This window comes from Canis aureus, chromosome 9 (genome assembly GCF_053574225.1).
Source record: "Canis aureus isolate CA01 chromosome 9, VMU_Caureus_v.1.0, whole genome shotgun sequence".
Taxonomy (NCBI): Eukaryota; Metazoa; Chordata; class Mammalia; order Carnivora; family Canidae; genus Canis; species Canis aureus.
In genome coordinates this window covers 64,238,315-64,266,031 of record NC_135619.1, presented here as the reverse complement: position 1 = coordinate 64,266,031, position 27,717 = coordinate 64,238,315, and the positions used below count along the sequence as shown (strand labels likewise).

General features: G+C 40.5%; 1 protein-coding gene and 1 long non-coding RNA gene across 11 annotated transcripts in view; one reads left to right on the top strand and one right to left on the bottom strand.

Moving 5' to 3' along the window:
• EFCAB11 (EF-hand calcium binding domain 11) overlaps nucleotides 1-27,717 on the top strand; it is a 148,143-nt gene that overhangs the window by 103,874 nt on the left and 16,552 nt on the right. The gene's annotated exons all lie outside the window — the stretch shown is intronic.
• On the bottom strand, nucleotides 36-27,560 carry LOC144321030 (uncharacterized). 4 transcript variants are annotated; one of them, XR_013386736.1, is made up of 5 exons: nucleotides 27,423-27,560; nucleotides 25,907-26,055; nucleotides 12,956-13,145; nucleotides 3,277-3,335; nucleotides 36-340 (listed from the first exon to the last, which is right to left on the bottom strand). It is a non-coding gene; the product is annotated as an uncharacterized LOC144321030 (long non-coding RNA). The 4 variants fall into 4 exon arrangements; XR_013386735.1 differs by lacking the exon at nucleotides 36-340 and having other exon boundaries at nucleotides 348-3,335; nucleotides 25,907-26,279; XR_013386734.1 differs by lacking the exon at nucleotides 36-340 and having other exon boundaries at nucleotides 348-3,335.

Sequence of the window (27,717 nt, the reverse complement as noted above, 5' to 3'; positions counted from 1 at the left end):
CAAATATGCAATATGGCATTATTAACTAGTCACCATGCTATGTATTACATCCCTGTGGTTTTTTATTTTTATTTTATATAAAATCTTCTACATATTACAGTCTCATTTGATATCCATTATTCTTCCATTATGACTTTGAGGATTTTAGAAGTCTTCTTCAGAGTGTTCTGCTCTGTTCTATTTTCTCAGATGTGAATTGTCTCATTCGTTGGACTGTCTTTAATCATGCTGCACATGCTTGTATATTTTGTCATTTTCTTTTCTTTTCTGGAGAGCATAACTTCCCTGTGGATTTGCTTTACAAGGGTTCCTCTGAGGGATGGTTTTGAGATCCTTAGCTCTGAAACAAGTCATAAATTAAGCATGGCTTGGGAATCCCACTGCAGAGAAGTAACAATGTCTGAGCTCACGGGCAGTGTGGACTCAGACGTTAGTCAAGTATAGGCATCTTCATTTCTAGTCACAGGCAATTTGGAGGTCTTGACCCTAACTGCAATAATAGAACTAATCTCATCCCATCCTACCCCACCCTGATATCTGTGGTATTAGTCCCTTTCCCTTTGCAGATACAGAAACGTAAGACCCCCAGTTCTTTCTAGCACCTGCCCTCACCCCAATTTCACAATGGCCACAGAGTCTTCATCACTACTTATTACTGGGGGTCATTATCCTCTCCTATTTAGAGAGATGTACTTTTCTTGTTTTTGAAAATGCTTTTAATCAGCCAAGTCCCCAGCAAAAAATAGAATATCATTTAAATACTTAAATTCAAGAGATTTTAATGAAGAAACTATTTATGGAAGTAAGGACAGGAATAAAGAATCCAGCAAGGTCATTTAAGGTACCCAGAGACTAAGAACAGTGTAGGCTGTCGCCACACTGAGTCCTAAAGAGGCAAAGGAAGAGATGTCTTTATCGGAGTGTAGGGACAGCTGGTGCTACCACTGAGGGGCCCCCTAGTAGAAGCTGAGTTTAGAGGGAAGTAGCTACCATTAGAAGGCAGGCCTGAAGTAGTGAGGGAGCAAAAAAGAAATATCCTATCCTCTCTCTTCCTACCCTCTTATCTCTTGCTAGTACCTTCTGCTGGCCAAACCCAGCTGAGAGGCAGCCAACCAGGGAGCCCAAGTAATGTGGTCCGGACGGGTACATAGCAAAGCAGAGAATGCAAATAGAAAATAGAACAGGCTTATGTGGTTTTAAAAAATATTTTATCTGTTACTTCTGTATGTCGCAGCAGACTGAAAATTTTCAGCAAGTGTTTACTGTGCCACGTTGACTCAGAAGTCTAAGAATTCCTGCTTCAACCTCTTATCCAGCTGCCTCCTTCATTCAGTCACATCCCTGACGTTTGCACGCCTGGAGCAAGAGTACACATGGGATGCCACGTGCTCTGTGTGCATGTGTGTCTATGTACAGCCTATCTATCTACCTATCTACCTATCTATATACATATATATACATATATATATATAATAAAGCAAGGTAAATATTAAATATATTTTCTCTTCCTACCTTGACAAATATACTTTAATAACAAGCTAGAAAGCAAAGGCTTGATTAGAAACCATCAGTTCCTTGGAGGCCCACATGGGACATCTATGGCAAGGGGGGCACTGGCCCCTGGTCTGCGGCTGTGCTCCCTGTGGTGAGGGGCTCACACACTTGCATGGACACCACCCCTCACTCTGAGCTTAATCCACATCTCCTACAAACAGCTACTCTTTGAGCAAGCCCTTAGGAAGTGGCCTGCACAGGCACTGAAAGTAGGCTTAGTGCTATTTGGGTAGGGAATCAACCCTAGGGTCCCAAGTACCTGGAATATCCTTTAAAAGGTGGAGTGTGTAGCTTGGGTGGACACATCCCCTTGGTCCTGCACACTCTTTGTTCTCTGGAGAAAGGTGCAGCCAGATGAGGGCCAGAGCAGAACCTTCCAGAATATGGGACTCAGGCAGATCCCCTCTGGCCCAGGTCTAGGGCTGGTCCCATCACACTTGAACTTCTACTCAATTCCCTTACCCCTCTGGGTTTTTCTCAGATGGTGAGGCTCTTTTGAGGCTTCCTTGCTTCCCCTTCTAGTCTAGAACTGGGTCCATCACCCCCTAGGCAGTGCCCTCGACTTCCCAGCCTCTCGTTCTGTTACTCTTGCCCCAGGACCGCCTGACTCTTCACCTTCTGCCTTACACTGAGGTTCCCAAGCACCTGCAGTATGATCAGTGTAAACAGTCTAATAAATGTGTCCATCCTGGCTGGACCTCTGTGCCCCCATAGCCCTTCATTTTTCCAGACAGGTCTTTCCTGGTTCCCACAGGAGCATTTTTGAACCTCGGCTCCTTTATCAGGCTCCCGTCCAGCCGTTTCCCCTGTCACCGTCAGCAAACGGCCTTGCTCCTCATTTCTTAAGAAAAGTGAAGTCCTCAAAGCCACAGTGTCTTTCACTCCGTGCTCCCCTCTACAGTTTTACTGGCCACTGTTGATGGCCATGGGGATGAGGAGGATGGCGGTCTCACCACTCACCGCTGACCTGCCACCGTGACTCCTGCCTCCTGTCACAGTGGCCAAGGTGCTGTTCCCCCGCCCCATGGCCTCAGGCAGATCCCTTGGGATTCTGATCCTGTCTACTTCCTGGGGGCCTGAGCGCATCAGTTAGCCTCTGTGTCTGAAGCTCTGCATTTAAGCTGCACTCCCCACTCTGTGCTCACATCCAAATCCCTTCCAATCCGTGTGACCTCATTTCTGCCCCAGGAATTCTGCTGCATCCTCTCTGACCAGGTTCAACATGACCTCTTTGCTGCTAAAACCAGCAGGTGCTTTGGTTGTTCTTTGTAGCATTTGACACCAACAAGCCCACCTCCTACACGTGCTCTTTGCCCTTGACATCCGGGCTCTTCCTGCTTTCCTGGCCGACTTCCCCAGTCTCCTTCCCTAAAATGTTTTCTTCCTCAGAGTTCCACCCTCACCTGCTTTCTCTTCTTCATTCTACTCCCGGAGCCCGACCATGCACCAGGTGCTCCGTCAATATCAAATTATGTGTGCAAATCAAGCTGCTGGTTTCAAATTCAAGCAATATACTCAAAAGTCTTTAAAAGTTTAAGCAAGAAGTAGCAAACTTTTTGTCGTAGGGATACACATTTCCAATTATAAATGATGTATTACTTATTGCAACTGCAGTCCACTGAGGGGAAAAAACCATAATAGCTTATTTCAGAACTAATACGGCTATACGTTAGCAACAGAAATGATGTAGCTATCTTATTAGAAATACAACAAAGAGATTACTTAGCAGCTGTCTCCCCACACTGTCATTTCATTTTGCTCTGTGGTTCTTGGCAGAGAATCTAGAAAAGAAAAAAAAATAATTAAGCCACTCTGTGTTCTCTCAAACTAAATGATCTCTGCTGTTCTGAGAAACAAATCTTAAAAGGCAATGTGTATTCCGTGATTATTGGAAATGGAACATTTTCGGAGGTTTTTTTTTTTTCCCTAGATATGCGGTTAAACATGATGGCCTCTTCCCTTCCAGGTCTTGTTGTAAAGTTTCTCTTAGCTTTATATTCCACACAGACAACTCAAGGGCCAAATGCCAGGCTGGGGGGCCATTGTTAGATCTTGAAACCCACTTTGAAAGAAAAGATTTCCACAGAGGTCTATTTAGGTCTGTCTTTTCATTGAGATAAAGAGATACCACATGTAGAACATTCATTTGTTTATTCATTCATTCAACAAATAATTATGTTAATAGCCACTTACCGTCATCTTAGAATGGATATTATTTAATGTGTGGAAAGCTACTTGGCAGAGAGATGCTGAGTTTATTTTTAAATTTATTTGGTCTTTACCTGCCAAGGCTTCTTTCCTCCACCTTCAGCCTGTTAGCAGGATCTATTACGCATAGTCACATGTGTCACATTGTTATGATTCCATCTGTCCCTGATGTAGTCGTCAGAACAACCACCTGAGTCGTGGTATCTTTGTGCCACTCTGTACTTAAGCAGGAGGAACAGCCTTATCAGCCCAGGAAAAGAAGGAATTGTCAAAATTAAACCAGAAGTCAGGACTCCATTGCCTGCTCATTAGCACAGTTCACACTTTTGCAGCCTAAGTATGAACTAAGAAAGAAATCTTGTGACCACTTTCATTTTTATGGGCATTTTTATGGCTAACGGGGAGATAGATGAAACATGCAGATTCCCTGGCGGAAGTTATTCAAGCCATTAATCTTCTGGCATTACCCACATGCCCAAGACAACACAAGGCAGAACTGAATTCAGTGCATAGCCCAGGGCAAGAACTCAAAGCATGTCAGTGTAGGAGTGTAAAAGTCACTGCCTACCGTGACACACATGTATGACTTGGGCTGTGTGTGAGGTCGTGGGGAGCAGTGGGGCTTGTGGCAAACTGGCGAGCTCCCAAGTTGCCTAAAGGTGCCCATGTTTAAAAAATTGAAAGACCCTGTGCTAGCCAAACAAACACGTGTCTAATGCCCCAGCTTGAGTTTTTTGGGTATTTTTTTTTAAGATTTTATCTATTTGACAGAGAGAGAAGCAGGGAGAGCAGCAGAGAGAGGAAGAAGCAGGCTCCCCACTGAGCAGGGAGCCCTATGTGGGGCCCTATCCCAGGACCCCGGGATCATGACCTGAGCCGAAGGCAGATGCTCAACCCACTGAGCCACCCGGGCACCCCCAGTTTGAGTTTTAAATCTCCATATCACACCTGTCCTCTGGCTCATTTCCTCTCTCCCCTTGCAGTTGTCTCGTCTCACTCTCCCTTTTTCCCAGTGCCCACCCCCCCGGATCTCCAACTGCTTGCTGCCTCTCAGACGGAAGCTGTAATCAAAACACTTCTACCTGTTTTAAGGAACAACTTGAACAAAATGTGCCTGTGGTTTGAGAGTGGTTGCTCATGTAGGAACCAAGCAGCATTTAAAACATTTTTTTAAATGTTTCAATCTTTTTTGGTTTTTATATTACATATATGATACATGTTCTTTATTTAAATAATAATAAATTAAATAATGTAATCTTATTAAAATGCTGCCGTACCATTATGCAACTCACTTTTTCATATAATATAGATAGATTTTCATAATCATATAATTATATCACATTCTTTATATCACATTCTGCTCTTCCTTCAGCAGTTTATCAGTACACAGTAATTCACTTCACCGGTCCCTATTAGTGACATTTAAGTTACTTCTAGGTTTTCTGCTATTTTTCTGTCCTTATTCAGCTCTCTACATGCATATGTCATAGACCTCTCCATGGTCAGAACCTAACTCATCTTTTGCCCTGAAACTACTTAGACTTTTCCCATTTAAATGAGTGGTATCTCCATTCTTTGTGTTTCTTATGCCAAAAACCTCTGCATCACCTCAAGTTCCCTTATTTTTCTTCCATTCCATATCCATCATGTCAGCACCTCCACTGCCAAACCCTGTCAAAGCCACCACCACCAGCGCGGGCATCCCAGCCTGGCTCCATGCTTCTGCCTTTCCTCCACCCAGTCTGTGGGGGCAGATCCCCCCACAAGGGATCTTTTTTAAATGTGCCTCAGGTCAGGCCCCCCCTCTGCTCCCAACCCTCCAGTGACTTCTCATCCCACTTCAAAAAAGCCAGCGTCCTTTCAGTGGTGGAGAAGGCCTGAAATGATCTGCTCCCCCTCCCCCATGATCTCCATCCTCATCTGTAGCTCTCCTGTTGCCACATGCTGCTCCAGTCACACTTGCCTTCTCACATTTCCTCGGACACCCAGAAGCGCTCCTGTCTCAGGACCTTTGCACATGTTCTGCTTTCTGTCAACAGTGCTCTTATTTTAGATATGCACAAGGCTTACTTCCTAGCACTTTCAAGTCTTTGCTCAGCTGCCCCTTCTCAGTGAGGTCTTCACTGGCTGGGGTATTTATAAAGAACACACTTACCAGCCTTCTCTGTCCTTCTCAGTGGTACTTACCACCCTCTAATGTCCTTTACAATAAAGGTTATTTTGTTTATTTTTACCCTCCACCCTGGAAGTAATGCGGTGAAGGCAGGAAATTTGTTTGGTTCTCTTGCTGAGTTTTCAATGCCTGGAAGAGTGTCTGCCACAGAAGGCTCACAATAGCTACTTGTTGAACAGATGTTATGTGTGTCACTGGTAGACATCCACATTACTCACTTCTTTGCTCACATGTGGGGCATTATCTTCAAGGGAAATTATGAGAGCAGAATTTCTGAGTCTAAAGGGTGTGCATAGTGGCACCTGGGTGGCTCAGTTGGTTAAGCATCTTACTTGATTTTGGCTCAGGTCAGGTCATGATCTCAGGGTTGTGAGATGGAGCCCTAGCTCCACAATGAGCGGAGAGCCTGCTTAAGAGTCTTTCTCCCTCTGCCCCCTCACATCATGTACATGCACATGCTCTCTTACTCTCTCAAGGTGTGTGGGGGGGTGCACCCTGCCAAATTGCTTTACCACGAGGCTGTACTATTTGGTATATATGATTATTTTGGTATATATGATAGGTAAAAAAAAATGTTTATAATATATATTTAATTTAATATATAAAACATATCTTTTTACATTTAAATATAATTATATACATGTTTATTTATTTATTTAGAAGAGAGCATAACCTGGATGTGGGGTGAGGGTACAAGTGAAGGGGACCTTTTAATTTAGGGATTCTTCATCTGGCATCCATGAATGTGGACTTCAATGGATACTTAACTTTTTTTCAGAAAAGTTGGTAACAAAGCACATTTTAGCAGTATCTGTGACTTTGTCACCAACAGAAATCACAGCTATTTCTGCAACATAATGCAGATGTTGTGGCTACCTTGAATTTGTTCCTCCTCTTTACAGCTTAGCAGTTAGTGAATCCTCCCTTCCTTCCTCCAAAATCCTCCTTTCCTTTTCCCTGCCACTCATTGTTATGCCACCAGATCTTGGCATTTCATATGATAATAAAGAAGCACCTATAACATATTACTGCTAATTTGTTTTTTTTTTTAATATTGTGATGTTTATTTCAGTGCAACTGGTTTAATTTTATGCATTTAAAATCAGCCTTTAAGTGCCACAAGGGTCCATGGTGCAAAAACACTTAGGAACTCTTTTTATCCCAGGTACCATGAATCATTTGGAAGGAGTTACTCATAGAGATAATCATAAGGTATTTTGTAAAATTAAAGTGCCACAAAATTTCAGTATTAGAATAACAAGTATGGCAATATTCATATCTGTGACATCTTACATTCATTCACCCAGTGCATATTTATTAAGTGCTTCTATATACAATGCACTTGGTAAAGGGTTCCAGGTACCCAAGGTGAAGATGCTTTAGCTTACTGTGGAACATTCAGAGTGGCTCTAATCCAAGGTTTTGCATTAGGGGTGCACATCAGAACTGTCTACCCAGAGCCTTTCCTTCCTTCACTTGTGCCCCTCCTCTGCTCACCTCTGCATGTTGGAGGGCTTAGGCCTTGCTTCTGACTTTCTTCACTATCCATGTTCTCTCCTTTAGGTGGTCTCATGCTAGATTGGAACATCTAAATGCTGGTGATTTCTAAAGTCAGACCTTCAGACTGGATCTCTACCTAAGTTCCAGATTCACTGATATTTACCATCCCCACTTGGGTGATGATTCCTAGCATCCCAAACTTAATGTATCCAAACATATTTCTCCCTATTTCAGCAAATGGCTTCACCATCCACCCGTTGACTCTAGCTTAAAATTGCCCCAAACTTTTTGGACTCCCCTCCCTTATCCTACATCTCTGATCAGATCTATCTTCCTCCCTCCCTCCCTCCCTCCCTCCCTCCCTTTCTTCCTTCCTTCTTTCCTTCCTTCCCTCTTTCTTTAAGATTTTATTTATTTATCCATGAGAGAGACACAGAGAGAGGCAGAAACATAGGCAGAGGGAGAAGCAAGCTCTCTGTGGGGACCGCAATGTGGGGACTCGATCCCAGGCCCCCAGATCATGACCTGAGCCGAAGGCAGATGCACAACCGCTGAGCCACCCAGGAGTCCCACTGATCAGGTATTTCATCAGCAAATACCATTGGTTCTCTGTCCACAATACCATAGCAGTGCTACTGAAAGTGTGGTCTGCAGGTTGGTGCCAGTCCATGAACTGTTACTGATCTGTGATAAGTTAGGTATAGAAATTGAGAATAAGCATTAGAAGCTTTTATAACAGCTTAAAGTTGCTGTGATGACTTGGTGAACTCATCTCACTGAACAGGGTAGAGACAACTTCAGTATTGGCAAGCTCAACTGGGGAGTCATAAAGTACAAGTTGTATAATAAATAATCACGTGCAGTAGGACCATATTGTAACATATTTTATTAAGTTTGTCAACTTGTAACCTAAAAGTGTATAAAAATCTGTGAAAAGGTAAGCATTTCTTTTTATAACATATTTACAAGTTTTGGTTTTTAATTGACAGTTTTCATTTATGTTTTAACATTGTTAAATAGGGGATAAAGTTTATATTAGTTATTTTTCACACTCAATTTATTGAAGCCCAAAACAAGCCCTACTGGAGGTTTTTTTTTTTTTTAATTTATTTATTCATGATAGTCACACGGAGAGAGAGAGAGAGGCAGAGACACAGGCAGAGGGAGAAGCAGGCTCCAAGCACCGGGAGCCCGATGTGGGATTCGATCCCGAGTCTCCAGGATCACGCCCTGGGCCAAAGGCAGGCGCCAAACCGCTGCGCCACCCAGGGATCCCTGGAGGTTATTTTTGTTTTGTTTTTTGTTTTGAGAGGTTTTGGGGGAGTAAGAAAATACTTAGCTTTTTTGAACGTGGCAGGAGTATAAACCAAATGGTGAAAATGGAAGTGATTTTGAAGAAGCAAAGACCCAAGAGTTTGTATCAGTTTTCCTTGAAAGTAGGATCCCTCATATACAGAGTTCCGTTTATAGCTGTCATTGGTATTGACATCCTGAAAGCATAGTGTTTAATTATTTGTAGAAATGGACTGGCTATGAAGGAATGGAACCATCAAAACGTGTGGGTCGTTTATTTACAAAAATTAAATTCAAAACCACAAAATATTTTTGAAAGAAAGAGTCCTGGAGTAAAAAACTGATTAAAGCAGATGTTCAGTATTTCCCATATAAACATTAGGACTTTACATGCTTCTTAATAAGTAGTATTTCAGCTTGCCAAGCCTATCATCCACATACAGTTGCCAAGACACTGATGAAGATTGTATCAAAGGTATTTGTTTGGAAATGTTGGGTGACTCAACAACAAAGAAGGTAGCTCAATTACTACTTCCAGGGCCCCCATAGCCCTGCGTATTTAGGAACTGGCTAATACTATAGAAGGCTAACTCATAGAGCAATTAAAAGTAGCAACATATTTTTTCATTGCAGTGTGATAATCTCGTATTCCTGTTCATCATGGTGATAGGAAGATCTTTCTTTTTTTTTACTTTGTTGCTGATAAACATAACTAAGTCTGAACTAAATAATACTATGAAGGATTGATTACATTGTCAATCAATATGGTTTGGAGTTTACATTTTGTATGGGAGCACACATTCTGATGGAGTCGAATCAGAATTTACCCTGACTAAGGGGCTCACACTGGAATGTATATCAATGTGGTTTCTCTTGTGAGAAAGACCTGGGCTAGGAAGAATGGTAGAGCTAAACAATGGGCCTAGTGTCATACTAAAAATCATGAATTAGGTAAAAGCTGGTGTGTAAAGTTCTGGGTTATTCTCTTATGTTATATGGTAGTTTGGAAGCAGATCATAAACAGCTATTATGGCATGCTGAGGAATGATGATCATCGAGAGAACAAATGTTTGATAGCATTTGATCTACAGAACAACTCAACATTTCTGCAAAACCAGAAGACAGTTTGGTCCCGGCTTGTTGAAGATATGAATTGGACAAGCAGGGTTGCTAAAGCTCTTCAGTACTTTTAATGATCTCAGTACTTCCATGCAAAGAAGAAATGCAACATGTTTTTCAAGATAAGATCAAAGGGTAAAAACGAAAGTTAGAAGCTTGGAGGAACAGTTTCTACAGATTATTACGGCACATATTCCATAATTTAACAATTATCAATGATGTAGGCGATGATCTTGATATTGCACATCTGTGAAAAGCTATCACAAAACGCCTTAAAGTTTGATAAAGCATTTTGAATTTTATTTTCCATCAAAAGAGATCTAGGCCTAAAAAATTCATGGGTCCAGAATCCATTTCTTTCATCAAAAGATGATTTAAATTTAACTGTAACTTACAGGATACATTGCTGGAACTGACTTCTATTTAAGTATTTAAAGGACTTTGAAAACAGAGTAGCACTTTCTTCATTTTAGATAAAATTTAAAAGTGAATAAACTGAGTTTACTGAAATTGCTCTAAAATCTCTTATTCCATTCAGTGAGACAAGTTTCTCCTCCTCTTTCTGCTCCTCCTCCTCATTCCTTTTCCTCTTCCTCTTCTTCTTAATTATTATCAAAATAAAATATAGAAACAGTTTAAATATACATTATCCCCTACAAGTCTTGGCAATCTTAGATAAACTAGTAATCAAGAAGCAAGTCTATTTGCTACACTAAAACCTTTAAATATTTCCATACACTGTTCATTCATACTCTGCCTATAACCTTTTTTTAAAAATATTTTATTTATTTATTCATGAGAGACACACAGAGAGAGAGGCAGAGACACAAGCAGAGGGAGAAGCAGGCTCCATGTAGGGAGCCTGACGTGGGACTCGACCCCGGGTCTCCAGGATCAGGCCCTGGGTCAAAGGCAGGGGCTAAACTGCCGAGCTACCTGGGCTGCCCTGCCTATAACCATTTAATACGAGGATTCATTTTTCCCTCAAAATGAAAAAAAAAAAAAAAAGCTATACATGTAATAGCCTATGTATCAGTTGCCCATATGCATACTTCCAGCAAATAAGCAACATGTACAATTTTTGTACTTATTTCTTTTCCCCTATATTGTGTTTACCCTGGTAGTATTTATTGCAATGTAATTTCCTGTTGGTTAAACTAATAACACAAAATTACAGCTTTTATCTTGTATGTCTTTTTTTAATTTTGTTTTTCTAGTAATTCATTTTTATTAATTTTTACAAAGTATCAGTTTGCAACAGACTGGAAAAATTTTAAAAGGGTCCTTCACCACAGAGAATTTAAGCAGCACTGCCTTATGGGACTGAATAGAAAATGAGAATTAATTCTCTTTGTAAGAATCACTTCTCTTACAAAGTCTCTCAGACTACCAGACATACTCTCAATGACTTTATTTTGAAAAGAAAATAGTAGTTGAGCCTGAAGCAGCCTCAGGCAGTGTGAAGTTCTGATGCTTGCAGGGGTCACCCGATGCAATTGGGAAATAGAGGAGGAAAGAAAATTAACACAAATCTAGTTTTTATGCCAGTGTTATAAATTCATAATTGCAAATATTGACTATCATAACAAGCCTTTAAAAATCATTGTTTTTCCATTTCTTTTTTTGTAATTTATTTAAATTCAATTGGTTAACATATAGTATATTATTAGTTTCAGAGGTAGGGTTCAGTTATTCATCAGTTGTATATGACACCCAGTGCTCCTCACATCACATGCCCTCCTTCATACCTGTTGCCCAGTAACCCCATCTTCCTACCCCCCTCCCCTCCACCAACTCTTAGCTTGTTTCCTAGAGTTAAGAGTCTTTTATGGTTTGCCTCCCTCTCTGATTTCATCTTATTTTTCCCTCCTTTCCCCTATGATCCTCTGTTTTGTTTCTCAAATTCCATATATGAGTGAAACCATATGATAATTGTCTTTATCTGATTGACATTTCACTTAGCATCATACCTTCTAGTTCCATCCTCGTCATTACAAATGATAAGATTTCATCCTTTTGTAATGGCTGAGTAATATTCCATTGTATATAAGTACTGCATCTTCTTTATCCATTCATTTGTTGATGGACATCTTAAAAATAATTTTACTTTTTTAAAATTTAAATTCAATTAGCTAACAGAATACATCACTAGTTTCAGATGTAGTTTTCAATAATTCATCAGCTGCATTGCAATATAGTAAGTGTTACATATTGGAGATCACAGATATACATCTCAGGTTATATATAAATATATTATTTAAAAAGCCCTAAAACACACTTTTTATAATGTGATGCAAATAGCTTAAAGTGGCTTTAAGTAAAAATGCATAGTGTCAGTACCAGGCATGGAATTACAAAGTCCTTTACCCCAGACAGCTTTAGCAGATGTGAAGGTGACAACGCATTCCCTGGGAGACAGAGTTCATATCTCAAAAGTGGCTCTGTGGATAATGGAAACGTTTCTGTGATGCACACATGAAGACTGAACAGAGTTTCATGAGCTATGATTGTGGAAAAAGCTCTGCACATTAGTTGGTAAGCTGTAGTCTCTCAGCCCCAAACCTGCCCTTCCATGCTCCGTGGGGTGAGGTGGGAACCAAGACCCTGGAAACCACCTTTCTCCATTAGCAGCTGTGTCTTGGCCCACTGGGCCTCCTGGGGCTGCAGAGAGTACCAGATGTCTGGAGAGGCAGCAGTGGCTCCTTCCTGTCTACTCTCTGTTCTGTGGGGGCCGCCCAAGCAACCACTCTTGACTCAGGACCTGCAGGTGGTTCTGCATCCCACCAGTGCCACCCTGCAGCCTTCTAGGGCCATCCCTTCTGTCTGTTTCTTCAGCCCTGACGATGGTGGAGGCTTCATGGACTCATAGTTACTACTATATTTTTACATTTTTTTTAACCGCATTGTTTCTGTTTTGCCTTTTTAGCCCTCCAATACCTGTGTAACCTATTTCTTTTATTAAATTCTCTCTTTTAAAATAACTGCTATGTTTCTGATCTTCTGACTGGATCCTGGCTGATCCCGACTTGGTACCAGGAGTGGGCCCGGGTGGTCTGGGGATGGTATGCTTGCATCTTTGGCCCTGAAACCCTGAGCTGAGGGACTTACCAGCACAAAGTGGAATGTGAGTAATCTGGTCAGGTGGTGGCATCAGGATTCATCATCCCCTCTGTTGAGATGGATGGTGACCTAGTGCCTTCTGAAGCAAGTGACTTGAGGCCACTGCACCCACCGTTGTAGTAGTAATGATGCCAAGAGTACAGAATGGCATGGCTCCCTCTGCCTGCACGCTGTATTCCTAGAAAAAATGACAAACTTGAGTCTTTAAATCTCCAGCTTGGGGCATAAATGGCAAACCTCAAAGGACTCTACTTGTCTCCACTGCCACCTCCCTGTGTGAGCCACCTGCTTCCTCCCCTGAGGTTTGCAGCAGCTCCCCCTTCAGTCCTCCATTCGGGGAATCAATCTTTATAGTGACCAAAGTACCTCAAAACCAGCTCCTCTGCTTAAAACCCCCATGACATCCTATTTTGCATCTAAAATAAAATCCAACTTCTTCAACCTCATCTCAAACTGCTTTTTCCCTCAGGATATTCTAGTCTTTCTAGCTCTTTCTGACCCCAGAGCTCCCATATTTAGGTACTTCCCTCTTGTTGGGATTCACTTTCCCTGGCTTTCTGCGCATGTCACTGCTTCTCCTCATGCATGTCTCAGGTTCCCTAATTTCCCAAGCTTCCCCGTATGGAGCAAACCTCCTACCCTCTCCCCTAGTGAGTGTGTCTTCATGGAGTCATTTCTTTCATAGCACCCACCACAGCCTCTACGCATCTCTTGTATGTATTTTGTGTGACCCACCAGACTGCATTCTAGGCAGAGACTTCTCTGGCCTGTTGGCTAGTGTATTATTAGGTCCTTGCTCCAATATCTATCACATAAGAGATGATCAATAAATACTCGTTGACTGAATGATCCTGGGAAATCATTTTCCATCAATTAATTTAAAATTTTAGTTCTGGAGCATTTCAATCATGCAGACAATACCCAGGTACCTGCCAACCAAATTTAACGGATTTTGACATTTGGCCATATTTACTTTGGATTGCACTTCTTTCTTTTTTTTCAAAAACCATTAAATGTAAATTAAACTTGTCCATTTTATCTGCATTCAAAATTATTAGCACAAGCTATACATGATGGTCTCATAATATCTTTTATAAAAAAAATTGTTTATTTGGGAGAGCAAGAGAGAATGTGAGTGGACAGTTGGGGCAAAGGGAAAAGGAACAGCAGGGAGCCCAACATGGAGCTCCACCCCAGGACCCTGAGATCATGACCTGAGCCCAAGGCAGATGCTTAACCGACTGAGCCTCCCAGGTGCCCCTCATAATATCTTTGATGATTATAGGATCTGCCCACTGTCAGCCCTAATAGAGATAACTTGTAGGGTTGTTTTTTGTTTGTTTGTTTTTGTTTTTTTCTCCTTCTGAACAGTCTAGCTAGATAGAGGTTGGGACACCTGGGTGGCCCAGTGGTTGAGCATCTGCCTTCGGCTCAGGGCATGATCCCAGGGTCCTGGGATTGAGTCCCACATTGGGCTCCTTCTCCCTCTGCCTGTGTCTCTGCCTCTCTCTGTGTCTCTCATGAATAAATAAAATCTTTTTTAAAAATCTAGCTAGAGGTTTAGCAATTTTATTACTCTTTTTAAAAACCTTCTCTGGTTTCATTCATTTTCTATATTATTTTTCCACTTTGTAGGTCATTGATTTTTGCTTTTCTTTTTATTTATCTTCATTTACTTCTACTTATTTCCTTCTACTTATTTTGGCTTACTTGCTCTTTTTATAGCTTCTTAAGATAGATATTTCAATCATTGATTTTAGTTTTCTGATGTAAGATTTGAAACCTTATATTTCTATTTAAGCACTGCGTTACCTGCGTGCCACAAATTTTTTGTTTTCATTATCATTCAGTTCAGAACAGTTTCTAATTCTCCTTCTGTTTTCTTCTTTGACCCACAGGTTATTTAGAAGTGTGTTGTTTGATATCTGAATATTTAGAGATTTTCCAGACTTTTTTTGTTACTGATTTTTAATTTAATGCTGTTGTTTAATATCAAACCTTTTAAATTTATTGTAACTTTCTTTTTCATGTCTCAACATCTGTTTTGGTGAATGATCCATGAGCATTGGAATGGAGTGAAAATCTTTTAGATATTTAGACTGGGGCTCTTTAGATGTCAGGTCAAGTTGGTTCATGGTGTTATTTAGTCTTACTATTATTACCAGTTTTCTGTCTCTCTGTTCTATACTGAGAAAGGGTATTAAAATAATCAGCTCTAATAATAGATTTGTTTATTCCTCCTTTTAGTTCTCTCAGTTTTTGCTTTATGTATTTTGTAAGCTCTTATTAGGTACATACACCTTTAGGATTGTTATATCATCTTGTTTAATTGATTGGCCTTCTTATCATTATGAAATATCTCTTTACCTTGGGCATATTCCTTGTTCTGAAGTGATATTGATATACTCACTCCTTTTTTGTTATGATTAGTTTTTAAATATTTTACTGTTAATTAGTTTATGTTTTTCGAAGTGCATTTCCCAAGGATAGAATAAGGGTGAGTCTGCTTTTGTATTCATCCTGGCAATCTCTGCTTTTTAATTAGAATGTTTACAGTATTTATATTTAATGTAATTATCCATATGTTTAGATTTAAGCCTACCATATTCATATTTGTTTTCTGTTTCTTCTACCTGTCCTGAGTTTTCTTTTCCCTCCTTTATCTTTATTTCCAGTCTCCTTTCTTTTTATATGTAGATCCAATTTTCCATTTTGTATTATTTTTCATAAACCTAAAGAGCTTCCTTAAAATTTCTAGTAGTTCATGTCTACTGGTGACAAATTTTTTCAGCTTCTGTTTGAAATTTTTAAAATTGTACTTTCATTTCTGAAGATTATTTTCTTTCGGTATTTTAAAGTTGTCATCCTAACTGGTTTCTATTGTTTCTGATGAAAAGTCAGTGGTAATTTGTATATATATATTTTTCTCTGAACATATGTGTCTTTTTCTCTGCTCTTAAGATTTTGTTGTGTTTGTTTTAAACATTTTGATTATGGTATTCCTTTTATAGTATTCTTTATTTATCCTGCTTAGGGTTTGTTTAGCTTCTTGGATCTGTGGGATTTTAGTTTTCATCAAACTTCAACAAATTTGGCCATCATCCTTTAAAAAAATTTTTTTTAATCTCGTATTTTGTGATACTCCAATTACACAGGTCCACTCAATATTGCCCCACAAGCCACTGATGTCCTTTCCATTTCTCTTTCAGCCTTTTTTTCTAGACTCAATTTGGAAAGTTTCTATTTGTATTTTTTTAAGATTGCAAAAGTTTTCTTTTGGAAGATCTAATATGATCGCTCCCATTTCATGAATCATTTACTTCAGATATTACACTTTTCATCTCCAGTAGTTCCATTTGGACATTTTTGTATCTTCCATTTTTCTTTTCATTATGGTCATGTTTTAAAAAAAAAAAAAAAAAAAAAAAAAGTCATGGGAACGCCTGGTGGCACAGCAGTTGAGCATCTGCCTTTGGCTCTGGGTGTGATCCCCAGTCTGGGGATCAGTTCCTGCATCAGGCTCCCTGCAGGGATGCCTCTCCTTATGTCTCTGCCTCTCTCTGTGTGTGTCTCATGAATAAATAAAATCTTAAAAAAAATAAGAATTTACAAATTTTTAAAAAATCATGAAGCAGACTTATAATTAAAAGGTTGTGTCTATTGATTCTATGGTCTTTGTTGTTTCTGGTTCTGTGTCTATTGACTGACTTTTCTTCTGCTTGTGGGTCACATTTTCCTGTTTCTTAGCATGTTATAGTGTTGTTTTGATTTGATTCTAGCATTACTTTATTAGTTTTCTATTACTGTGTGGCAACTTACCACAAACTTAAACAGCTTTAAAAAGTGCCTATTTTTATCTCACAGTTCCATAGGTTTTAAGTCTCTTGTACTCCATTGGGTTCTCTGTGTAGGGTCTCAGAAGGACAAAATCAAGGTGTTGGCTGGGCTGGGTTCTTACCTGGAAGTTCATGGGAAAAATATGCTTCCAAGATCATTCCGGTTGTTGGCAGAATCTACTTCCTTGTTGCTATAGGATGGAGGTCCTCAGTTTCTTGCTGCTGGCAGTCAGGGCCTACTCTCTGCTCCTAGAGGACACCTTCAATCCTTTTCATGTGATCCTCTCCACCTTCCAACCAGCAGTGATGTGTTAGATCCTTTTTGTGCTTTAAGTCTCTCTGACCTCTTCTTCTCTTTCCACCTGGAGAAGGTTCTTTGCTTCTAAGGGCTCACATGATTAGATTAAGTCAAGCTGGATTATCTCATCTCGATAATATAACAATCACAAGAGTGGTATCATATCCCATTGCCTCACATCCATAGGTTCTGAGGACTTAAGGAATATGGAATCTTGGGGTGCCATTCCTAGAAATTCTATCTACCACAGTATGAATGTAATGATGTTAAGAGTCAAGATTTTGATGTCTTCTTTTAAAAAGTATTGAGATTTCCTGCAGTTTTAAATTTACTTGCAAATCAGCTTGATTTTCAAGGCCTCTTTATAAGCTTTGTTACTAACTTAGCCCTGATCTTGAGGTATATGGCCTTTCTGGTGTCTGCTCAATTATCAAGGTGTCCAGTGAGATCTCTCCACTCTCACTAGTGGGAACCTCAACATGTACAAGCCCTGTATGAGGTCTGGAGGTGGCTCAGCTGTCTCATCCCTGCAAATTCCTTTCCCAAGCCATTAGCTTCTCACCCTCTTCATGTCCACAGGATATCCAGCTAGACATGGGAAACCCATGCAAATTTCCAGAGCTCTTTGTCTGCATAGGTCCTTCCCCACAGTACTCTACCCCACAAATGTCAGACCTTTGGTCACCCCCAACCAGTGGTGCACCAAAGGTGGATTGGAGGGAGCAATTCAGCCTAGGTGCTGGAAATTTGAAGGAATGCTATCTGAAGATAATTTTAAAACAATTATAAAAATGACTAAAAGTCTGTCTTTTAATTATCACCATGTCTCTGCAATTCTGATTAATCAATGATAAAATACTCTTGAGGTAGGGGTTGGGGGTGGAAGGTAGGACCTTTGTTGGCTTATGTTCTCAACTACTGCTGAGGTTTCTTTGAGTTTTAAAGATACATATATAAAGTTCAAATTGCACATTGTTATTTCTTCACTCTATTAAACAGCTACATGTGTTCATTTTGAAAGTGGCACAGTTCAGAATCATTTGAACTGGCTTCAACTATAGTTTGTGTTTCCATCACCCTGTGGTACAAGAAACTGCCATGTTTAAAAATGGATTTGGTGTACACAATGATAGCACATGGCTATAAAGATAAAGAAACAATTTGAGTTATTTAAATCTGTCATTTTATGTAGCCACTTAAGAGTTGAAGTTTGTGTATAAAATGTGAAATAGTGAAACAGTGGGAAATGTGAGGCATCACATTTGTGTTTGTTAAGCATAAATTTTAGTTTATACCTGAACTATTTTACTAAATATGAATAATATTTTATAAAGTGGTATTTATTCTTTTTTTGCATTGTTAACTGTTTTAAAACAAGAGAATAAATCAAGAAAATAATTATTACTGATTATTACATGACTATTGCTGGAAGTAATATTGTTATATAGAGGAAGGAGTGTCAAGAAGTGATATGCTCCTCATCCCAGCTGAGCTAGACCACCATCCCCTGCTTGAATTTCCCTTCCCTGCACCTCAGTCCAGGTAGTACCTCTAGACAGAAAGCCAGAGTAGCCCTGGGGTGCTCTTCACTTGTTCCTCCTCTCAGAGATCTTAGGTCTCATAGGTCATCTCTGAAAGCCATTTATTTTTTTAATATTTTATTTATTTGAGAGACAGAGTACACAAGCTTGAGGGAGGGGCAGAAGGAGAAGCAGATTCCCCACTGAGCAGGGAGCCCAATGAGGGATTGATCCCAGGACCCTGAGATTGTGACGCTTACCTGACTGAGCCTCCCAGGCACCCATGCCATTAAAAAACTTTTTTTTTCATCATTTATGGTAGAAGGGCTAGTCTGGTACCCTCCAGGTTGGATTTAATTATTTGGTTATATTCCTGTTCCCTGGGTTAGCCTATGAGTTCCATAAGTGTGAGAGCCATCTGGTATTAGAGTTCTCCAGAAAAACAGACACAACAGGGTATGTACACATAGGGGGAGAGAGATTTATTTTAAGAACTAGCTCACACAATGATGCGGCTGGCAAGTACAAAGTCCATAGAATAGGCTGCAGGTTGGAGACTCAGCCAAGTTTTCTCTATGTGCAGAAGAAGCAGAACTGATTCTTCTCCAGGAAAACTTCACTCTTTGCTCTCAAGTAAGGCCTTTAACTGATTGGATGAGGCCGCTCTGCATTATGGAGGGCAATCTGCCTTACTCAGTCTCCTGATTTAAGGATTAATCACATCTACAAATTTTCTCCTCAGCAACATCTAGACTAGTGTTGGACCAAACAACAGGGCATCATAGCTTAGCCTAGTAGACACATAAAATAGAACATCACACAAATGTTATTTATTTTTACACCTTCAGGACCTAGGGCGGTGCATAGGAATTAAAACCCAACAAACAAGAAGTTGTGGCTGGGAACAAGGAAATAACACTGGAAATAAGGCTGGAAATAAAGGTTGCAGTGGCTTTGACAGACTTACGTGAGGAAGTTAACTGTATTATGTGGGCAGAGTGGGAGTCTTCTCACAGCTTTTCTGAGGGAAATACATGATGTCATCTGTCTTGATGACCACGTGAAGAGCGAGATTGAGTGTGCAGAATCATTATGGTAGCTAGAGGGGAAATGGCAAGGAGCCAAATAATGCAGTGTCCTGGGGATGGAAAGATCAGCATGGCAGTAGTGGCACCAGTGGGAACGAGCAGAGAGCCCGTGGAGGGAGTGTAAAGAGAAAGCAAAGAGGCACAAAAATAGTATCTTGTTGGAGAATTCTGCATTTACACCTCCTTTCTTTGTCTCCTTAGTGCCAGGACTTTCCAAATGCGTTGGAGAAAGCTTTAGAAAGATGTTGATAAGACCCTAAAAAATAAGCCAACGTGAAATTTATCGCAACAACTCCACATTTATACCTATAATCCCTTACTTTAAACTGTTAAGGTTTCTCTGTGACCTATTCCAGTCTTTGGCCACATGTAATCATTGAATTTTGTGTAGTTATAATAATACTGTGTATATCATTTCATGTTCTCTCCTGAGGAAGTTTATATCCACATGACCTTCACATATATTATGTTTAACAACAGAAAAGCTTCGTGGTAAATTGATGAGACATAATTTACTGAGCTCCACTCCTTTTGGTAGACATAGGGATTTCCTACTGGGTTTTTGCCATTATAAAAGATGCTGATATAAATGGTTTTCTACCTCAAGTACTTTCAACATCTTTATTGCAATAGAATTGACATGCAATAAACTATACATAAAGTGTGTAGTTTAATAATTTTTGACACGTGTGCATAATAAAATATCACTACAGTCAAGATAATGAAGATGTCCATCACTGCCAAAAGTTTCCTTGAATCCCTTTGCAATTATTCCCATCTTCCTGCTCCTTCCCACCTCCCTGCTCCCCCTTCACAGGAAACCACCAAACTACTTTCATCCATGCAAATTAGTTCCCATTTTCTAGAATATTGTATAAATGGAACCACACAATATGTACTCTACTTTCATCTAGCTTCTTTGGCCCAGTATAATGATAGGAGATTTATCCATGTTACAGTGTGTATCCGTGGTCCATTCCCTTTTAGTTACTGAGTAGTATTCCACTATGTCAATACACCACAGGTTATTTAGCCATAAATAATGGACATTTGGATTATTTTGGTTTTTGACTGTTGCAAACAAGGCTCCTATGAACATCCAGGTACATGTTTTTGGGTAGGAGCTTTCTTTTCTCTTGGGTAAATACCTAGGAATACAATGGCTGGATTATATGGTAGGTGTATACTGAACTTTTAAAAATCAAAGTAGGGTTAACATACAGCGTTATATTAGTTTCAGGCATACAACATAATGATTCAACAATTCCATACATTCCTCAGTACAATAAATGTAGCCACCATCTATCACCAAATAACATTGTTAAAATCTTATGGACTATATTCCCTATGCTGTACTTTTCATTTCCATAACTTATTTATTTTAGAACTGGATGTTTGTACCTTGTAATCCCCTTTATCTATTTCACCCATCCCCCCACTCACTTCCCCTATGGCAACCACCAGTTTGTTCTCTGCATTTGAGAGTCTACTCGTTTGTCTCCTTTTTTCTTTGTTTTGTTTCTTAAATTCCACATATGAGTGAAATCATATGGTATTTATCTTTCTTTGATTGACTTATTTCACTTAGCATAATACTCTCTAGCTCCAACCATGTTGTCACAAATGGCAAGATCTCATTATGGTGGAGTAATATTCCAGTGTGTGTGTGTGTATGTGTGTGTGTGCGTGTGTGTATGTACACATATACATACTGTATCTTCTTTATCCATTCATCTCTTGATGGGCAATTGGGCTGTTCCATATCTTGGCTATTGATAGAGGTGTACATATCTTTTTAAGTTAGTGTTTTCATTTTCTTTGGGTAAATATCCAGAAGTGGAATTACTGGGGTCATATGGTATTTCTATTCTTAACATTCTTTTTAAAGAGATGACTTTTGTTTTATTTTTTTTTAAGATTTTATTTATTTATTTATTTATGAGAGATACAGAGAGAGAGGCAGAGACACAGGCAGAGGGAGAAGCAGGCTCCATGCTGACATGGAGCCTGACATGGGACTTGATCCTGGGTCTCCAGGATCACACCCTGGGCTGAAGGCGACACTAAACTGCTGAGCCACCTGGGCTGCCCTATTCTTAACATTCTGAGGAAACTCCGTACTGTTTGGTTGCACCAATTTTCATTCCCACCAACAATGCATGAGGGTGGTTTTTTTTTCTCCACAACTTCATAAACACTTGTTATTTCTTGTTTCTTATTTGAGCCATTCTGACAGGTGTGAGATGATACCTCATTGTGATTTTGTTTTGTGTTTTTCTGATCAGTGATGCTGAGTGTCTTTTCACACGTCCGTTGGCCATCTGTATGTCTTTGTTGGCAAAATGTCTATTCAGGTCCTCTGCCCATTTTTTCAATTGTATTATTTGTCTTTTGGGTGTTGAGTTATATAAGTTCTTCATGTATTTTGGATATTAACCTCTTATAGGATAGATCATTAGCAAATATTTTTTTCCAGTTCAGTAGGTTGCCTTTTCATTTGTTGATGGCTTCCTTCACTGTGCAAAAGCTTTTTATTTTGGTGTAATCCCACTAGTTTATTTTTGCTTTTGTTTTGAGAAGACATATCTAGAAAAATATTTCTACAGCTGATGTCAAAGAAATTATTGCCTGTTTCATCTAGGAGTTTTATGGTTTCAGGTTTCACCTTCAGGTCTTTAATCCATTTGTATGTTTTTGAGAAACTGCCAAACTTTTCCAAAGTTTTTAATTTCCACCAGCAGTAAATGAGACTTCCAGTTGCTCTACATCTTCATCCACAAATGATCTTTGCAAATTTAGCTGTTTTTGTAGGTTTGCAGTGTTTTATTTTCTTGTGGTTTCCAATCATATTTTCCTAATGACTAATGATTTTGAAAATTTTTTCATGTGCTTGTTTTCCATCCATATATCTTCTTTAGCGAAGTGTCTTTTCAAGTCATTTGCCCATTTATTATTGTGTTGTTTGCTTTCTTGTTACTGCATTTTGAGAATTCTTTATGTATTACTTTATCAGGTACATGCTTTGCCAAGATTTCTTCTAGTCTCTGGTTTGTCTTTTCACTCTCTTAACAATATCTTTTGAAAAGCAGAAGTTTTTAAAGTGTACTTTCTTTGGACACATTTTCAGAAATAGGATTAAAGGGTCAAAGAGTATCATCTTTTGTGTGTGCATGGTTCTAGTTACCTCTTGTTGGACTGCCTTTGGAGTTTGAAACACTGTCCTTAGGTAATAGTAATATGTTCCCTGGGGGCTTGCCAACTCTGGACTTTATCACTTGTCTTTGTGTTTGCTATTTTGGTGAGTGTAAAGTGTTACATTACAGTTTTATTTCATTCCACTCATATGACAAGTTGAACAATTACTTAAATTTGGTATATATAAATTTTTTATTCTTTGATACTTTTATCATTGGAAATTTTGACTCATTCTTATAGATTTGAGACAGCTTTTTTATATAATTTAGAAGTAAAAATTTATATACAATATTTATCACAAAATATTTTTGTATCAATATTTACCTTTTATCTTAGTTTTATCCTCCACCCTGACCACCACCTTTTTGTAATTTCTCTTGTTTTTTTTTTTTGTTTGTTTGTTTTTTAAGTAGTAAATCTAAGTAGCCACTTGGGGGTAAATATATTATTCTGTTTTCTTCTAAATTTGGGAAGTTGTATTTTAAATTTTTCTTCACTATAATTTTATTATGGTTTTATAATTCTATTTGGTGTAAAGTAAGGGTCTAAGTCTCTATTTCTTAATATTATTAAAGAATAATCTGAGCAGCTCTCCTTTCTACTGCACTCAAATTGTCCTATATTAAATTCTCATATAACTGATGTCCTATTTTGAAATTCTGTGCTTGGTTCCCTCAATTTCTAAAGTCAGCAATGTACTTTTAATGTGGGTTGCTTTATGACACAATCTGATATTTCCTATGGCAAGCAAAACTAATCTCTGATATGATTTTAATATTTTTGGGGATCCCTGGGTGGCTCAGCAGTTTAGTGCCTGCCTTTGGCCCAGGGCGTGATCCTGGAGTCCTGGGATCGAGTTCCACGTTGGGCTCCCGGCATGGAGCCTGCTTCTCCCTCCTCCTGTGTCTTTGCCTCTCTCTCTCTATCATAAATAAATAAATAAATCTTTAAAAAATATATTTTTATTTTTTCTTCTATAATATAGAACTGATATATCCCACCTTAGGTTAGTTACCAAGTAAGTTCTCAATAAATGTGTGTTAGGTACAGATAGGTTTTGTCCTTGGTATAAGGGAAATGGTTTTTTTTTTTTTTTTTAAGGTTTATTTATTTATTTGAGAGAGAGTGTGTGGACTCATACGAGCAGGGGAAGTGGCAGAGGGAGAGGAGAGGGAGAAAGAATCCTCAAACAGACTCCCCACTGAATGTGGAGCCCAATGTGGGTCTGGATCCCAGCACCCTGAGATCATGACCTCAGCTGCAATCCAGCGCTGGCCAGCTTAACCGACTGAGCTGTCCAGGTGCCACAGGAAATAGATTTTTGAAACAAAAATTTAATAGCTGTTATTGCTAAAAAGGAATGCTACTGTTATTTTGGAGAATAAGTTTTATATGATATTTTTGAATTATTTTGTTTCTAAAATTCCTAGTAGATTTCTTTCAGTTTCCTGGGTTTTTATAATCATAACTTTAGCAATTAGTGATGTTCCTTTCTTTTTTGTATTTTTTTTAGAGGTGGGGAGGGTCAGAGGGAAAGGGAGAGAATCCCAAGCAGGCTCCAGGTGCAGTGTGGAGCCTGACGTGGGGCTTGATGCCAAGACCCAGAGATCATGACCTGAGCGGAAATCAAGTCAGATGCTTAATCCACTGAGCCACCTAGGCACCCCAGTGATATTCCTTTCTAATTTTTCTTACTGTTCTTCCTGCCTTATCAGCATGACAAGACCCTCTAGTAGTTTATTAAACAACTTGTCTGAGAAAGAGTATCTTTGTTTTGACTTTGCTTTTAGGAAACCTGTCACTAATACCTGTTTCCCCATTAAGAACAATATTGGCTTTTTATTTTAAAGTCTTTGCTTTGCTTAGTTTCGGAAATTAAAAGTCTGAAACATACATTATATTTTATAAAATCCCCTTTTAAGCCTTCTAATATACAAATACAGTTGACTCCATAACAACATAGGGCCTCGGGGCACCAACTCCCTTGGAGCTGAAAATCTGGGTATAACTTTTGACTCCCTAAAACTTAACCACAATAACATACTGTCGACCAGAAGCCTTAACCCCTAACATAAACAGATGATTAACACATAATTTGTATATGTATTATATGCTGTATCCTTAGAATAAAGTAAGCTAGAGAAAAGAAAATATCATTAAGAAAATCAGAAGGAAGAAAAAATACATTTACAGTACTGTATCTCTGTTTATTGAAGAAAATCTGCATAGAGTCTCCAGGCCAGGCTGGGCCAGGGGCAGCAACAGCAGTGGGCCTGGCCTAGGGGGATGGCAATGTTCTGCAGCTTGGTGACCTTGACTCAGCAGAGGCAACAGTACAACTGCCTCATCTGCCTGGAGGTTGTGCCACCAGCTTGTGGCCATCAGCAGCTGTGTCCACACTTGAGTGCCCAGCCTCCAGGAGGCGCTTGGGCAGAGGGGCCCCTCCAGGGAGGTACGTGGGGGCCCAAGGTGCTCAGACACCCAAGCACAACTGGGAAGGCCAGCATGTGGAGGATCCCAGGGGTGGGGACACCTGGGGCCTGGGGCTCCCTGCACAGCACTGTGCCCGCTCTCTGGGACCTTTTGATTCAGCCCAGCTTCCTGCCAGCCCTGAGTGCTGGATCCAACCACCCTGTGGGCACATGGGGCAACCTACAACCCTGCTCAGTCGTGGGGCCCCCAGTGGGCTGCTGATGGCCTCCATGGGCCCCCCTGTCCCCAGATACTCAGAGGGCAGCAAAGGAGAACTCTGTACCAATCACCTTCAGTTGGGTTCTGTGGGCAATCATAAATATATGTCTTGTGGCTTTTGCTGTCAACCCTACAACAACAACCAAAAAACAACAAAAACACTGCATATAAATAGGTCCCCGTAGTTCAAACCCATGTTGTTTCAAGGATCAGCTGTAATTATGAATGCCAGCAAAATATGCTAGGGGTGAATTAACTATATTATAAAAAGAACACATTTCTTTTTGCTTCACAAATTTTTCATCACTTACTCCTTTTGCAGAGACTTGAGCACTCATTTGTCTTGTTGTAAAGGCTCCTGTAGACTTCATGTTCTCCCCTTGTCTCAGCAGTGTCTCCAATCTGGTCATTCCATTTTCCTCTTGATTCTCATTGATTTTAGTTTTTTCAGGTAGGTGCTCTATCAAATGAGTCAAAATTCCACAATCTTCAGGATATCCCTAGGGGTATTCACTCTCCTCTAATAGTTTCTTTCCTCACTGTTGCTCAAAACTCAAGTTTACAGCTATCCATGTCATATTAATTAAAAAGGATTTCATAATGAAATTTCTCTAATTTTGATACCCATGCTTCTACTAAACTCAAGTTTTGCTGAGGGCTCTTTTCTTAAGCACAGCCCAGCATCTGTGGGAGAAAAATATAATTAAGAACTTTAATGGGAAATTTTCAAATGTACATTTACTGCCTAATTTTTAAGAACTAATATTTTGAAGCATTTTTCTGTACTCTCCCCCACGCCCCCCCCCCCCCCAATTATTGGAATGATCTCTGTGCTGTTCCACAGAGATCTGGGGAGCACACTGGCTGGGAGGTCGTGATCGGGGCATTTCGGATCCCGCGTTCTGCGTGGCTGTGAAAGGCTCTGGACTGACCGCACAGCACAGTGATCCTGCTCCGAGAATTCATCCCATTTCCACGTAAACCTAGAACCAGTTGGAAAGGAGCAGCCCTGAGGCCTTTCTTGTTCCTAGTGCTACGCGCAGTGTGTACAGAGCTTTGAGCTGGTGGTGGTATTCTACAACTTGGCTTCTTCTTTCAATGTAAAGTAGGACCTATATGGATTTTTGACAAAGGTCCTCATGATCTCCGAAAGCCCAGAATTCTTATGAGCTGGGTGTGGAACCGAGCTGTCCATCAAGAGACCTGGTTTACTATCCTGGTTTTGATGCCAGTTGGATACGTAACTTTCGGTTAAGTTGTTTTATGCTTCTGAGCCTTCATCTTCTCCTTTGTAAAATGGGGAAAAAAAAAAAAAAAAAAAAAACCAAGTAGGTTGGGTGATTTCTAAAGTCCATTAACGGGGAAGAAATGGCCCCACTGCTCAGGCAGAGGGTGGGACTTTGGTGGCAGGCTAGAGCAGCCTTTCTTCCCCGCTGTGGAGGCGCGAGGCTGCAGCAGGGGGCGCGGGGGTCGGGGTGGGGGTCGGGGTGGGGGGGGGGGGCGCAGGCAAGCTCCCGCCTCGGGGCGCTCGCGCAGGCCCAAGCCCGAAGTTGAGCGGTTTTGCCCCCGTGGGCTGAGTCTAACTACGAAGAGGGTTTTGTTTTGCCTTCTCTCCCCCGTGGGAGCTGTGTTCAGTGAAACTTCCATACGTGGATATATTTGTCATTAGAGAGTGTCAAGTGAGCCGCAGAGCCCGACCGTGCAGTCACCGGGAGGCCGCGGGCCGGGAACGAGCCGAGCCTCCTTCCCGCCGCCCTCCAGCTCGCTGCTCCCTCCAAAAGCGCCGCCCGCCGCGTCTTTCCTCTCATTCCTTTCTTATAAACTCACATTCCGCAAAGCCCTCGAAGTGCTAAATGTTTTTCCTTTGTTGGCCATCCGGCTCCAGATGATTTCATCCAACGTGAACGGCCCCTTAGCTCTTCACTGCCTGCAACGGGGCGCCGGCGGGCGCGGGCAGGGGCAGGTGCGCGTGCGCGGAGGCCTGGCAGGTGGGCGAGCGCACGGCGGTGTGCGCATGCGCGGAGGTGCGGGGGGGGGGGGGAGGGGTCGCGCGGGGGGGGGGCGGGGCTCGGCCCCGAAGGTGACAACCGCGACTTACACACTAGTTGAAAAACACCCGCCA